Source organism: Mustela lutreola, chromosome 6 (genome assembly GCF_030435805.1).
Source record: "Mustela lutreola isolate mMusLut2 chromosome 6, mMusLut2.pri, whole genome shotgun sequence".
NCBI classification, from domain to species: Eukaryota; Metazoa; Chordata; class Mammalia; order Carnivora; family Mustelidae; genus Mustela; species Mustela lutreola.
Genome location: NC_081295.1, coordinates 133,275,693 through 133,291,943, shown reverse-complemented (window position 1 = coordinate 133,291,943; position 16,251 = coordinate 133,275,693). Strand labels below are relative to the sequence as shown.

Genomic DNA, 16,251 nt, shown 5'->3' with positions numbered 1-16,251 from the left:
TGAATTAGGAATGAAATAAGCAAACATGAAAGTTATTTTATATCCTATTCCTTAAGCAAGTAAAATGACTCAAAACCAACTTGTACCAGTGGCAGAGCAGCACTGTCATCTTTGATCAAATGTAAAACAAAGGCAAAACACTACAAAAAAGCAATGAAACTGATAACAACTGAAGGTTTTCTTGATATGAAAGAAGTCAAACATTTTTTTTTTTTTCCTTTTGGTTGCTGACCTCAGGACCAAATGAGGCCTTATACATTTACATTTTTCCTTGCTAACTTGCTCTTCCTCCTGGTCCTGAATGTTCTGTGAAAACCATGTTTTGAAGACTGTTGTTTCAACAGAAGCACCCATCTGAGGCGACAAGAGCTTGCAGCAGCCCTCTGGGTGCTGCTGAAGGAGGCATGAAGAAAGCAGGCAGCTTCAGCTCAGCATGGAGCACCGAAGCGCAGGGGTTCACATATGGTGTCTCAACTGTTGATGCTTTTGTATCCCATGACTCATGCTTAGAAATGGAAAAAAAAAAATCATCATCTCCCAAGACATCTGTGATTGGCACCTCCTGTTAGGACCTGGGCATGTGGGTTTCATTGGAAAATGAAATGCATCTGACAAGGAGAGGTTGTAGCTGGTTTCCTTTACTGTTTCCAGTAGCTTGTAATAACGTCGTAGCTACATACTTTTGGGAGCACTTTGCTTGGTCCAATGAATCAGCCTCTGGCTCAGCCTTGACTTGGTCAGAATTCTTTTGGCCATTTATAAAGAATGTTGCTCAGTGGCCCTGAATCCCCAGAGAAAATGAGAAAACCCAATGACCTCGTCAGTCTCTTTCATGAACTATTTAGATATAGAAATAGCATAATGAATTACAGAGTCCGTGTAGGAGAGGTGGTCTCTGGCCCAGGTGGACAGGGAGTTAGGCTGTCTTCTGTAGATGCAAGGCAGACTGTTGGATTCATACCACCCATGTATCATTCCTGTCCCTAGATGATAAAGGAAAAGTCAGCTTTTTTTTTTTTTTTTTTTTACCAGCTCCATGAGATCCTTGAAATGTTTTTTGCCTTGTTACAACTCATCACTGTAAACAATTTGTCCCATTTTATGTGTAAATGATGGTAGGTGCTGTGTAAATAAGTCAAGATATTTTATCTGCACACTATGATCTTACTACCTTCCCGAGGTACATCTTTACTGATAAAACTTGACTTACTGTGTTGTTGTGAAGATTACATAAGATAATATACGTTAATATGCTTTGTAAATTGCAAAGCATGAAGCCAGCATCAGCTTGTTATCCTTTGAGAGGAAAACTTGGCCTTGCAAGAAAGGTGCAAAAGAGCTTTGAGAAAGATCCCTTCCTTGCTGGGTTGTACCCTTGGTCTGCCCGTTTAGGGATGATTACTATCTGCCAGGAATCTTCCTGCAGGCAAAAGTACATTGTCCTTTGGAATGCAATCAATCAGATTTTGTTAGTGAAAAGAGAAGGGGAATGTAGCTCAGAAAGGATACTTTGAGAAAAACAGTTTGAGAACTTGAAAGAGGGAAGGAGGATTGTAGCCCTGAAAAAGGAGGAGAGAATGGACTATAGACATCTTCTTTGGGTAGAAAGATTCCCCATCTGGAGAAGGGAATTCATCAGGCTCTCAAAGGCTTCACTTGCTCATTGAATAAATATTTCTTGTGCTCCCATTACATACCATTCCCTTTCCAGTCTTGTAAAAAAAAAGCCAACTTAAAAAGAATTCCACTGTTTGCTCTGACTTTAACCTCAGCAAGCCATTCACTGAAAAGCAGTTTAGTTTCCAGTCTGGGCCTGGGCATCATGAGTATAGTCTCAGGGGCAAAGGAGTCCTTCTGGGTTTTAAGGGAGTTCTAGATGAGTCAGTTGATGTGTGAGCAGTGATAACTCTCATAGCAGCTTTCCTGGATCCTTCAAAATGTTCTCTTGCAACTTAAATTCAAGTGCTCACCACGACAATTATTTGATATGTATACTGATGAGCACATCAGGCTGTGATAACAAAGTACCACAGGTTTAAAAAACAGAAATTTACTTCCTCACAGTTCTGAAATCAATGTGTCAGCAGGGCTGGTTTGTTCTCAGGCCTCTCTCCTTGGCTTGCAAATGGCCTTCTCCCTCTGTGTGTCTGAGTCTTGACCTCCTCTTAAAAGGACACTGGTCAGGTTTGGATAAGGGCTTATCCTAATGAATTCCTTTTAAATTAATTTTGTCTTCAAAGACTTTATCTTTAAATAAACCCATATACCATTAGGGATTGAGACCAACGTATGAATTTAAGGGGGGCCATAATTCAGCCTGCCTTAATAAAAAAATTCCATCTACAAATCTGTTATTTTGTCTATGTCAAACCTCTTACTTGACTGGTCTTTTGGCTTCTTACCCCTGTCTCCTCAGTTCCTCAGCTTTCGTTTGCCAGTTTGGCTGCTGGTTATGGTAGCGGGTAAGGGCCAAGCAGAGACATACACCCATGATTGGAGGAAGTGCTGTATTGTAAATCTGTATGGGATTAACCCTGACCTAGGAGTCTTGGTAAAGTGGAAGGATGTTGAATAGATTAGGTCCTGAAGAGAAGAGAGCAGAACCATCCTGCAGGCCAGCAGAAACCCTTTCCAGGGAGGATGTGTATATGAATCATTTGTAGCTCCTGTAATAGGCAGGAATTTCACAGCTGAATTATGGCATCTCCCACTCTTGCCCTCAGGTAGTAGTTCTTTCTGTGTAGAGTTTTTCTTCTGCCCGCCTAAAACATTTTTTGAAAGGGCTGTCAGGGTACTAAGATGAACACGACATTCTGTAGCAGGAAGAAGTCTCGAAGAAGAGCTAGGAGGCTCCCATACCTAGATGGAAAAGTTCCAACACTCCATAGCATTTGATGGTCTCTGTCAAAGCCAAAAACTGGAATGTTCGCTGAGCTTATAAAAAATGTGTTGGAAGGAGCAAGTGAACAGCATACATCTTTGTACTTCAATCAGACATATTCTCAAACATTAAAGGTTTAAATAAATGACAAGTGAAAGTAAACTGACATTGATAAAAATGCAAATGGCAATAGATTTGTATCTTTAAAAGCAACCTTATAGTTGAGCTGCCTTTATTACAAATGAGAAAACTCAAGTCCAGGCAGTTCAAACCAAAACTGCACATGGATTTGGTGGGAGAAATGAAAATAGAAAGAGTCTCTTCACTTTGCACAATACTATTTCTAAAAGCCACATGGGCATCAATTTATCATCTGGAAGAGCTCTTCATTCTTCGTAGCATACTGTCTCTAAGAGTCTGGGTTTTCTAATTCTCCTTGGTTCTAAACTGTGTACTTTACACTTAAAAATTAGGCAGCTTCAAAAATCTCAATTAGTTATTTAACAACTAGGTTAATTTTTAGTAAAATAATGCTTTAGTATATTTCAAATACACTAATTTGAGGATGCTTCAATTTTTTCCATGGAGTGTTTTCTTCTTATCCTTCTTTTATTCTTTATCCATGACTGCATCAAATATAGAGGACTGTTACTTTGCATGGGTGGTGAGCATTCTAAAGAATGTAAATTAAAAAGTCTAGGACCAACTTTGTAATTTAAGATTTTCATTCCTCTTTATTTTCCTTTTCTACTGACATACCTAACAACTTTGTGTCAAACCACCTAACCTTACTGATATATTTTTTATTTAAAATACTTATATTCAGTTCTCCCTTAGCATAGCTTCTTTTCTAAAATAAAAAAAGAAAACAGAAAAAAAGAAAATAAAAAATTTACCTTAATCTTACTGCTCTACAACTTTGCAGTTCTTTGTAAGACAACCAAGCCAAACAAAAACCAAAACCAAAACCCCAAACACTCAACAATATTAAAGTCTTTTGACAATCAGTGAAAAGAAAATCTGTACATCCCAAAATGAAATTACATAAAAAGATTCTTTAAGAAGCCAGAATTACCAGTTCATGCACAGGATTTTCCACAAGCATTGAACTCTACCTCTGAACACTAAATAAATAGCAAATGATAAAGAATAGAAACAGTTCCTTTTTCCGTGTTGAGTGAGTGACCAAGCAACACAAAGAAAGCATTTTTTTTGTTTAGAAAGAAAATAGAAGAAAGGGTTGTTTTATAGACAGGGAGAGATATTGTCATCAAACTAAAAGCTTCTTGATTCTCAGGTTAATTCTAGGTGCCAGGCTTTTCTCGGTCTTAGTTTGCCAAGTGACCCCACTGTCAAGGCCAGAAGACCTAAGTCCACATGGAAACTATTCAGCCAGTGGCAAGTTTCTGCATGCCATGTCCAGACAAACAGAGCTGGATGTTCAACGGCATTTGTTACAGGAGGTTGGAAACCCCAGCAATGTCATAACATAATGCACTATGTAATTAAGCAATTGCTGTGATCTCAAATGAAGGGCGTTTTGTTATTGTTTTGACCTTCCTCACCCATGTCAACTGCCAGTCTGATGATAGTCGTTCTAAATCTGGAATCTACATAAACAACTTCTAACCCTCAGCTCACCTTTCCCTGGAAAGAGTCAGGGGCTTAGCAGAAGTTTTCTTGGTCAGTTTGGGTCAGGAGATTAAGAACTGGCTTTCCCAACAAAATTACAAGGTGGTGCCCAGCCCAGGTCATTATGAGAGGCACAGGTGTGCTGTGAGGAAGCTTCTTCTGGACTGTGGGTATAGAGATGACGGAAGAATTCCAAAGACCCTGTATCTGAGAGTCAGAGTAGAGAAAGACACTTTTTTTCTACTATGACTCTCTTTCTGGTTCTGTCACTATCTGCCATTTTGTATTAAGTCTCAAAATCAGGAGCCTGGGTTATGTGAGTATTCACTGTCCTTTGGCTCCCACAGTCTGCCATTCTACCCCGTTTAGAAAGGCAGGGCAGCATAGAGCTCACAGCATGGATTCCAGGGTGGATGCTGGACTTGCATCCCAGCTTTAACACTAGGTTGGTGTTTGACCTGTTTAAGCCTGCTTCAACCCCTTTGAGCATCTTGGCATACCTAACTTACAGTATGTAAGGTCTGTATGTAAAGCATTGAGTCTAGAGCTTCAGAAAAGTTAACTGCCATTGAGAAATTACCTTTGCTATGTGCAGAGCCATGTCCTGAGGACATTTAGTTCTAATTCCAGTCGAATGACTGGTTTATCTTCTGAGTAAAACAGAATTCATCAAATCAGTTTGAAAGATGGCACTCTGGTTGCTACCGCATAAATAGATCCATATAGCCTGAAGAGGACTGGACACATGGTGAAATTTGTTTAAATTCAGGGGAAACACTAACACCTGAAGTTTCGGATTTTTTTTTTTTTCCTTTAAGCACCTCTGAGAACTCTGAGGATCTGCTCAGTGTGTAAGTATTTGTTATTCTTGTCATTACCTAATAATGTTTTTGGTGTTTGGAGAGGCAATGGAGTATGTATCTTTAGGGCAAGGACTCTGGGCTCCTGCTTTTGAACTCACCTGTGCTAATAACTGGCAGTGTGGAAGAAGCTGTTCTTCTCACCTGTTCCCTTGTAACACTGTCCCATTTAATGTGTTATAAAATAAGAGTAGCTAATATTACAGAGTACAGGGAAAGATCAAGATTCCCTGGGGCCTGAAGCTTATAGGGTTTAGGGAGTCCTCTTTAAGAAAAACAATGTTAAGTTATCATGCTGAAAGATGTTGGTTGTTTTTCAGATGAGGATCTATAGTTTGTAGGGAGCCACATAGTAATGCTGGGTTTGAGGTTGGAACCATTGTGAGCCTGACACACGAATCTGGGCTCTACACTACTAATATTAGTAAGCTATTTTCAGTAGGGCTAAATCCTACTTACCTTCGGACTGTTTCCATCTATCGTGAGGTTTCCTGTTACAGAAATCCGAATCTCTATCTCACACATTAATATTCAGTGTCACTTAGTTGTTTTGTGTAAGTTCATTTCAAATACCTAGTCAAATTTTTCTTCTTCTGTATCCTTTACTGAACTAGTACACTTAGAAGGTTTTTAAAAGTATTTGTTACAAAATTTGTCCACTTACTCAGATTTGTGATAATTTAAAGTTTTGTTAGTTGCCTCAAATATTCTTAATTTTATCTTAGTTAAAACTTGGTTCACAATTGGTTTTTGTGTTTGACCTCTAAATGATAAATTCTGTGGTTTCTCATGTATTTCCTTTCTATAAATTATTAGGTAAAACTGGTAACTTGTTTCTTCATGTACGACAGTACTAGAAAGTTCTGTGAGACTCTGAGCTTCGTCTGGCCTAAGCTTGACAGTTTTGCTGGGCCCTCTGGCTGGTATAGACACATAGGGTTAGGCCTTGTCTGGCTATCATTTCATTTCAGAACATAAAGATGTTCTGTTGGCAGGCAAAAGAAGAAGCCAAACCCTGGGTAAAAATTTGAAGCTAAAATATGTAGTTACTAGGAAATTATGGACTTGGAGAAATTTTTTTCCAACACAGTATTTTGAAAGTTTAAAACACAGAGAAAAGTTGAATCAAATTCACAGTGAAGAGTCATATATTCACCACACAGAGTCTATGTATCCAGACAAACAAGCTTATTAGATTTACAACATGCCTGTCATCTATCCATTCCTTGATCCATCTGTCAAACCATCTTACATTTTAGTGCATTTCAAGAGTATCATTTTTCTCATAACTTCTTAGTCTTAAGATAGGTTGTTATTCATTTACAGGTTATTCTCTTTTGAGATAAAATTTAGAAAAAGTGAAAAGCAAACCTAAATGTACTGTTCTCTGGGTTTTGACAGAAGTGCTTATCCCTATCAAAACATAGAGCATTACAACCATTGCCCAAAAAAGTTCCATCACACCTACCAAGCTCCACCTCCAGCATCCTCAGATGAAGTGTTCTTGTTGTAGAACTTTGTATACATAGAATAATGCATCATTTGCTCTGTGTAAGCCATTTTTCACTTAGCAAAATGGTTTTAAGATTCATGTGTGTCATGGTACATATCAGAAGTTCATTTTCTTTTTAAGTCCCTAAATAGTGGTCTATTGGATGAATACAGCAATTACTTTATCCATTCTCCGACAGATGGACACCTGGGCTGATCTCACTTTTTGGCTATTATTATAAATAGAGCCATTATAAACATTCTCATACAGGTCTTTTGGTAGAAATATGCCTTCATTTTTGTTGGGTAAATCACCTACAAGTGGAATTTCTGTGTAGATGCATGTTTAGTTTAAGAAATGGCAAGATCCTCTTTTCAAAGTGACCATGCCATTTTATACTTCTCCCTGATTGCTTCAAATCCTCACCAATATTTAGCATTGTCAATCTTTTCTCAGTTCTATATCTTCTAGTTAGTCCATAGTGGTATTTCATAATAGTTTTAATTGCATTTCCCTGATGACTAGTGATGTTTAACATTTTCTCATTGTATATTTATTCTTTTGTGAAATGTTGAAATCTCTTTCTTTTATTTTTCTTTTTATTGAGTTTTAGGGATTCTTCATATAACCAAAATATATGTTTTGCAATTTTTTTCTTCCATCTGTGCCTTGTCTATTCATTTTCTTTTCTTTTTTTTTTTTAAAGATTTTTTTATTTATTAATTTGACAGAGAGAAATCACAAGTAGACGGAGAGGCAGCCAGAGAGAGAGGAGAGGGAAGCAGGCTCCCTGCTGAGCAGAGAGCCCGATGCGGGACTCGATCCCAGGACTCTGAGATCATGACCTGAGCCGAAGGCAGCGGCTTAACCCACTGAGCCACCCAGGCGCCCTTCTTTTATTTTTTTAAAATTTTATTTATTTATTTGAGTGGGGGGGGGCAAGGTGGGAGGGGTAGAGGATGAGGGAGAGAGAGTCTTAAGCAGACTTTGCTGAGATCTCCTGAGATCAAGATTTAAACCGAAACCAAGAGTCAGATGCTTAATTGACTATACCACCCAGTGCCCCAAACTATTCATTTTCTTAATATCTTTTGATGAACAAAAGTTTTAAATTTTGTAAAGCCAAATTAATTTTATTATTATTGTTTTCTGTATCTCATCTGAAAAAAGCTTTGCTTACCCAAAGTTTCAGATAGTCTTATGCTCTCTATCATGCTCTCTTTTAAAAGACTTACAGTTTTAGCTTTTATATTTTCATTGGTGATCCATCTCAGATTAATTTGTGTGTATGGGGTAGATAGGTGTCAAAGTGCATTTTTTCCCCACAGACATCAAGTTATTATAGTACCATTTATTTCAAAAATTATTTTTTCTCCATTCAATTGATATAGTCCCTTTAGAGAAAAATCAAATGATCTTATAAGTATGAGTATATTTTGAGGTTCTCTATTCTGTGTCATTCATCTACTTTCAGTCCTTATGCTAATACTGCACTCTCTTGATTACTGTAGCTTGATAGTATATCTTAAAGTCAGATAGTGTAAGTCCTTCAACTTGTTTTCCCTTCTCAAGATTGCTTTGGGTAGTCTAAGTTTTCTGAATTTCTATAGAAATTTTAGAATCATTGTTAATTTCCACAAAAAACCTACCGAGGTTATTGCCTTGATTCTGTAGCTCAATTTGGGGAGAACTGGTATCTTAATTATGTTAAGTCTTTTAATCCATAAATGAAGCATGAATGTTTCCATTTATGTAGTTTTTCTTTTTCTCAGCGATATATATATATATTTTTTTAAATATGATTTTTTATTTTTTATAAACATATATTTTTATCCCCAGGGGTACAGGTCTGTGAATCACCAGGTTTACACACTTCACAGCACTCACCAAAACACATACCCTCCCCAATGTCCATAATACCAACCCTCAGTTTGTTTTGTGAGATTAAGAGTCACTTATGGTTTGTCTCCCTCCCAATCCCATCTTCTTTCATTTATTCTTCTCGTACCCACTTAAGCCCCCATGTTGCATCACCACTTCCTCATATCAGGGAGATCATATGATAGTTGTCTTTCTCCACTTGACTTATTTCGCTAAGCATGATACGCTCTAGTTCCATCCATGTTGTCGCAAATGGTTTATTTATTTATTTGACAGAGAGAGATCACAAGTAGGCAGAGAGGCAGGCAGAGGGAGAGGAGGAAGCAGGCTCCCTGCTGAGCAGAGTGCCTGATGCGGGACTTGATCCCAGCACCCTGAGATCATGACCTGAGCCGAAGGCAGCGGCTTAACCCACTGAGCCACCCAGGTGCCCCTCTCAGCGATATTTTTATAGTTTTTGTTTGTTAAATTATCCCTAAGTATTATGTCTTTTTGTGCTATGTGAATGAAATTCAAAAGATTTCTTTTCCAATGGTTTATGTTAGTGTTAAAAATATAATCAATTTTTATATTAATCTTTTAATCCTGAAACTTCAATAAATACTCATATAAATTTTAGTCATTGTATTATACATTTCATAGGATTTTCTAAATGAACCATCATGTCATCTGCAAATAGAGAGTTTTGCTTATTCCTTTTTAGTCTTCGTGGCTTTTATTTCTTTTTCTTACCTTATTATGATGGCTAAGACTTTAAGTGCAATTTTGAATAGAATGGTGAGAGTAGACTCTTTGCTTTATTCTCTGTTTTAGGAGCAAAACAAAACATTTTATATTTCACATTAGGTTTTGTTTATAGGTCCTCTTGTTGGTTTGAATAAATACCCTTCTATACAATTTTGTTAAGTTATTAAAAAATCATTAATGAAACAAGATGAAACCAGAGAGGGAGACAAACCATAAGAGGCTCTTAATCTCAGGAAACAAACTTAGGGTTGCTGGAGGGGAGAAGGGTAGGAGGGATAGGGTGGCTGGGTGATGGACATTGGGGAGGGTATGTGCTATGGTGAGTGCTGTGAATTATGTAAGACTGATGCATCACAGACCTATACCCCTGAAACAAATAATACATTATATGTTACTAATTAAAAAATAAAATATAAAAAACCATTAATGAATGTTAAAAATTGCCAAATCCTTTTTGTACATATATTTAAATGATACACTTTTAGTGGTTTTAGTTTTAATTACTTTGAGTTCCTGAGTTTTGAGACATTCCGAAGTGTTTTATCTTCATTGGATTCTGTGGATTCAAGTTTGAATTGAAAAGGAGCTGGAATTTCAGGAAATTTCTAAGTGTTCAGGTCTGAACTTTAACTGCTGTAGGTTGCAGAAAGTTCTTGTTCTTGGCTGATTTGATGATGCTGGGTCTGGGTTTTTTTTTTTTTTTTTCCCCTGAGTCCAAAGAATAATACCACATTTCTTCAAGCCCACTTTCCTTCCTAAAGGTCCATAAGCAATGCTCTGCTTTATGAATAGAATTACAATGGAGGTTTTCATTATATAATACACTAAAGTCCAGAATAAAGCATGCCAGACTTGTTTGAAAACAGCTTTAATAACTCAAATTGCAGACCAGCTCTTCAGAATTTAACAAGTTAGGGGCTCCTGGGTGGCTCAGTGGGTTAAGCCTCTTCCTTCGGCTCAGGTCATGGTCCCAGGGTCCTGGGATTGAGCCCCGCATCGGGAGCTCTGCTCAGCCGGGAGCCTGCTTCCCTTCCTCTCTCTCTGCCTGCCTCTCTGCCTACTTGTGATCTCTGTCTGTCAAATAAATAAATAAAATCTTAAAAAAAAAATTTAACCAGTTACAGTACACTTATGTATTCTACATTTTGTCTGCCTCCAACATTTTTAGTTAATGTCATTACCACTAATATGTAGAGCACTGTATTTCACTACAGCATTACTCACTTAATGAATTTCATAGTCTAAACCAGAAATAAAGTTTTACTTCATGATTCATTTTACATAAATAAACAAATCATTTTGTTGATCAAAGGTGTTTCATCTTGTGATGATGGCAAAGAATTTGGGGATTAACTAAATGATGGATGTAGAATTTAATAGGTCATGACAGATCTGAGGCTTAATCTTTTAAATAAATCTTTCATAAATGTACTTATTATATATGTGTTTTACATAAATACTGAATATCATGTCTTTTTTTCCCTTCCTTTTCAAAATTTAAATTCAATTAGCCAACATACAATATGTCATTAGTTTCAGATGTAGTATTCAACAATCCATCACTCACATATGACACCTAATGCTCACCACATCATGTGCCCCCCACTTAATGCCCATCACCCAATTATCCCTCCACCCACCTCCCCTCCAGCAACTCTCAGTTTGTTTCCTATAGTTAAGAGTGTCTTGTGGTTTTTTTCCCTCTCTGATGACTTTCCATTCAGGTGTCCCTCCCTTCCCCTATGATCCTCTGCCCTGTTTCTTATATTCCACATATAAGTAAAACCATATGATAATTATCTTTCTCTGATTGACTTATTTTGCTCAGCATAATCCCCTCTAGTTCCATCCACATTGATGTAAATGGTAAGTGTTCATCCTTTCTGATGGCTAATTGACTAGTCAATATCTTTAGATTCTTACAAAATCTATGTATTTCAAAACATAACAATTACTATATGCATAAATTGTCCATTTTTTCTTTGATTTATTTTTGATAATAACCCATATTATAAATGTTTCAGAAAAATCTTTTCAATCACAGACAATGCACCAAGCATTCACTGATTCCTGACCATTCTTAGCAAATTTTCTAGAGATTGTAAAATTTGGATTCTCCTTTCATTCCGTGGAAAAAGTCTAATGAGGCCTTTTATATTTAGTAGGCCAAATACTTTCCTTTATATTTGTCCTTCTTTTGATAAAGATATGGAAGCCAAGAGGAACTCTTATCTTCAACCTGAATTGATTTTTGATGTATGATGGAATTTTTTGTGAGATGAGTACATCTTGGACACTAGCGACTAAAGTCTTTTGACTGAAGAACGAAAAGGGATCATTATTATGGTACCTCTGTATAAACAACTGTAGGGCCGGAGTCCAGAATACAATATAATTATTAGGTTGAAGTAGCATGCTAAGGATTTCCTAATGAATATGTGTGTACACATATATGTATGTGTATGATTGTATGTTTTGATTGAGTAATATATTAGTTACCTACCACTGAGTAACAAATTATCCCAAACTTAGCAACTTAAGACAACAAACACTTATTATATCACAGTTTCAGTGGGCCAGGAATCCAGGAGTGCTTAGCTAGGGGGTTCTAGCTCAGGCTCTATCATCAAGATATAGTCAAGCCAGGGATGTAGTCATCTAAATGCTCAACTGAAGGAGAATTCACTTCATGTGGTTGTTAGCAGGTGTCTCTTCCTGTTGGCTGGGATTTCAGCTCTTTGTCCTGTGGACATCTGCAAAGTTTGCCTGCATATCCTCAGGATGGGGGCGCTGCTTTTCTCCAAGCAGTGGTTCAAGATAGAAGACAGACCCTGAGGGCTTTTTACCGTTACTTCTGCCATATTCTATTGGTTTACAGATTACGTCCTGCATAGCATAGGAGAGGACTAGAAAAAGATGGGGGGCCTTTGAGGCCTATCTTGGAGGCTGCTATCACAGGTGAGTTTCTACAATAGAAATGGGAACTTTGGTAATTTAACCGAACACAGAAACAGATGTTTCTCTATTTCATTAGCTTTAAATAGCAATTTTCTATCCAGCAACATGGCCGTAATAATGTTCTTATCACAAGTGGGTAAGTGTAGGTAGAAGAATAAGTTTCTGTTATTTTGGGGAGGAAATCACATGCCTCACTCTTAGAAGATAATTCTAATAAGATAATAAGAAGATAATAAGTAATTCCTCACTCTTAGAAGATAAATGTTTATGAATTACAGAAACAATTGTATAATTGCTTTCATGGCATCTATGGGCAGAACATGGTAGCAGTTTTTACTGATTCTCATTTAAAAACAAGAAAAATTAGAAGAGAGAGACTTGCTTGAATCTCATGTAAGTGGGAGGGAGGAAACTCATATGAAACTATGTGTCACTTTAGGTGTAAAACCTCACAACAACCTTATCAGGACAGAACACTGTGATTACTTCCATTTTGTAGACGAGTAAGTTGAGTCTGAGTAACCTGCCCAAGGTTACAAAATTAGTAAGTAAGCAGAGCTGAGAATTAGCTCTGGCCTTCAGGCTCCAAAGCCCATTAACTTCCCAGTGCTCCTCCTGTCTTCCCAGTTAAAGCCATGTGACCCCATCCTTCCACCCACAGATAAAAGCCCTGAGTGGGTAAGCAGCAACTTCTCAAGTAATAGCTTAGTTTTTGTGATTTGATATTTGGTCTTTATTATATGATGAGGTGTACATGTTTGAAGCATGGCATGGAAGTTCATGTTTGATGCCAAATAAAGGTTACCAGCTCCCTGGTATCTCATTAAAACCAGGGGCTTCTGAGTTTTTATGACTATGTTTTGGTGTTCATATAATTGCACTTGAACTTTTTGGCCACTGATTTTTGTATTTTGGGGTGTTGTTCCTGTTGTTGTTGTTTTTTGGAGTGAAAGAAGTGGCTAGTTGAGTTGAAATTGAACAATGTGATGCCAGTGTCTCTTCCATATGGCCATTCCAAATGCCTCCTGAAGACTCCTGGGATGCCTGTCCTTCCCCTGAAGCACCTTCAGCCCTTATCTAGCATAATGCACTGGATTAAAAACTATGATATTCAAACAGTTGTTTGAGCTGTGAAGTGGGGAAAAAATTGGATGACTTTCATTATATTAGCATCCATCACACAGAAACATACATTATAGGGTCAATGTCAGGGATGATTTGGGATCCCTTCGTACTTTCAGAGGATTTGGGGATCCCCTCATACTTTCTGTTTTTTTTTTTTTTTATTTTCTTCTTCTTCTTTTTTTTTTTTCTCCTCCTGCTCTGGGATTATTCAGTTAGTTAATGGAGTTGTAATCTTGTGAACCTTTTGTTTGTTTGTTTGATATTGTGTGAGATGTTACAGAAGTCATTTAGTCTGATAAAACATCTGTTGTATAATTCCTAGTGAACTTTTCTTAATATCTATACGTGACATAATATTAGTTTTTTTGTATTCTTTTAGATCTTTAAAACAATTTACCCTACTATCCTATTCATTACACGTATTGTCATTCTCCTAGAGAATGGAAATGGTGAGGGACTGGAGAAAAGGAGAGAAAGAACATACTGGAGGTGTCATCCAATTGGGCTGAAATGATGTTACCTCTGTGTTTTTAGAGTTATGAACAGATAAGCATGTTAATAAGGCAAAAGAAGATTGAACAACAAGAATAAGACTTAGTATTTAAATAAAATAGATTCTGGACACTAGTCCTTTATCTGATATGTCGTTTGCAAATATCTTCTCCCATTCTGTCAGTTGTCTTTTGATTTTGTTAACTGTTTCCTTTGCTGTGCAAAAGCTTTTGATCTTGATGAAATCCCAGTAGTTCATTTTTTCCCTTGCTTCCCTTGCCTTTTGCGTTGTTCCTAGGAAGATGTTGCTGCAGCAGAGGTCGAAGAGGTTGCTGCCTGTGTTCTCCTCAAGGATTTTGATGGATTCCTTTCGCACATTGAGGTCCTTCATCCATTTGGAGTCTATTTTTGTGTGTGGTGTAAGGAAATGGTCCAATTTCATTTTTCTGCATGTGGCTGTCCAATTTTCCCAGCACCATTTATTGAAGAGGCTGTCTTTTTTCCATTGGACATTCTTTCCTGCTTTGTCGAAGATTAGTTGACCATAGAGTTGAGGGTCTATTTCTGGGCTCTCTATTCTGTTCCATTGATCTATGTGTCTGTTTTTGTGCCAGTACCATGCTGTCTTGATGATGACAGCTTTGTAATAGAGCTTGAAGTCCGGAATTGTGATGCCAAAACTTAAAACAAATTTAATGTGACATGTACTGTCATACCTAATAGTTATTATGCTTAGGATAGTTATCCACGAGAGACAATCAATTCTCACATGAGACTACAATTAATATGTACATATTAGAGTGCAAAATTAAGTTCTTTTCTTCCCTTTACTGTCTTATGTCAACAGAAGAAAGAATAATTTTTCCCTGATGCCCTCTATCCTATATTATATAACCACAGTTTCTCTCTCACAGACACACTAACTACAGAGTCATTAAAGCCCAAAAACCAGGTTCTGACTTTGTTCCCTGTTGGTGGTGGCTAGCTCTGCTTCCCACTCCCCCTTTCTTATGTTCTCCTGTCCTTGATTTAGGTCTTGGCTTCTCTTAGTCCATCTGGTTGTATGGGCTTTGGAGGAGAGGAGACTGTTTATGGTAAGAACCAAAAATGAAAAATTAAGGGGGTGCGGGTTTAAAAAATGCCATATTTTTTTTTTTTTTAACTGGAGCTGACCAGTTCTGTCTTTTTTTTTTTTTTTTGTATTAAAGACTCACATAATTTATACCTGCTTATTCCACTTGGTTTAAAACAATAATCATGGTTAGCTGCCTATTCTGATAGGCAGCCCATGGGAGATTCTTTGGAAAGTGGCCTAAATTATTCCTGCTTTTGCTCACCCTCTCTCTGAAACCGTCCCAGATTTCTTCAGGTCCAGCCCATTCTTTGGCCTCCACTGTTTGAAGATTAATAGAGACCTTACCATTTTGTAGTTATACACCTGCAAGTCCCTTGCAAATAGAATCAAGCCTTATTCACTTCCCTAAAACACCAGCAGTTGGTACTTGCTTGGAAGAAGGAGGCCCAGCTCACCAGGAGAGCAGAAAGGAGACGGTCTGACTTCATTTTGGGTCTTTAGCATTGACCTCTAAATTCAGGGGTAAAAGAATTTAGCTAGGCTAAGAGGCATGGGAAGAGTGTGCATTTTCCTCAGTCTAGTTGATCTTTACTAGTGTTGACTCCCCACTCCTCTGGGAAAAAAGTGACATATATGAAGTGCTGAGGTAAAAATTCATGAGTTTACACTTACTTAAAATTCAGTGGGCAGGAAATGTGTGTGTGTGTGTGTGTGTGTGTGTGTGTGTGTGTGTGTCCAAGGCAGTAATTTACAGCAAATGTCTATCAAACTCATAACAACTTCAGCCTCAGGGTATTGTTGAGGCAAATAGCTTCATAAGATTTTTAAAAGGATTAGCAATGCATATGAATAGGACCGGGTACTATAATTATTCCTGAAACAGTTTCTCAGTGGGCAATTAGAGGATTAACCATACAATTTGATTAAATGTTCAGACTTTTTACATACTGTACGTACCAGGCCTAGGAATAGATCCATTTGTCTTAATATAACAGTCATCCTTAAAAGAATCACTCAGCTAAGAGATTTGCCACCAATAATTAAACTGAAAGCACTACCGCTCAGAATAACAACACCAAAATGTAATGATCTTATGTCTCCAACATCA

General features: G+C 37.5%; 1 long non-coding RNA gene across 1 annotated transcript in view; it reads left to right on the top strand.

Annotated features, from left to right (window-relative positions):
- The window catches only part of LOC131834441 (uncharacterized), a 54,111-nt gene that overhangs the window by 29,187 nt on the left and 8,673 nt on the right, over positions 1-16,251 (top strand). Inside the window, exons 6-7 of the long non-coding RNA XR_009354874.1 lie at positions 12,372-12,451; positions 14,367-15,162. This is a non-coding gene — a long non-coding RNA (uncharacterized LOC131834441). The remainder of the gene's footprint in view (positions 1-12,371; positions 12,452-14,366; positions 15,163-16,251) is intronic.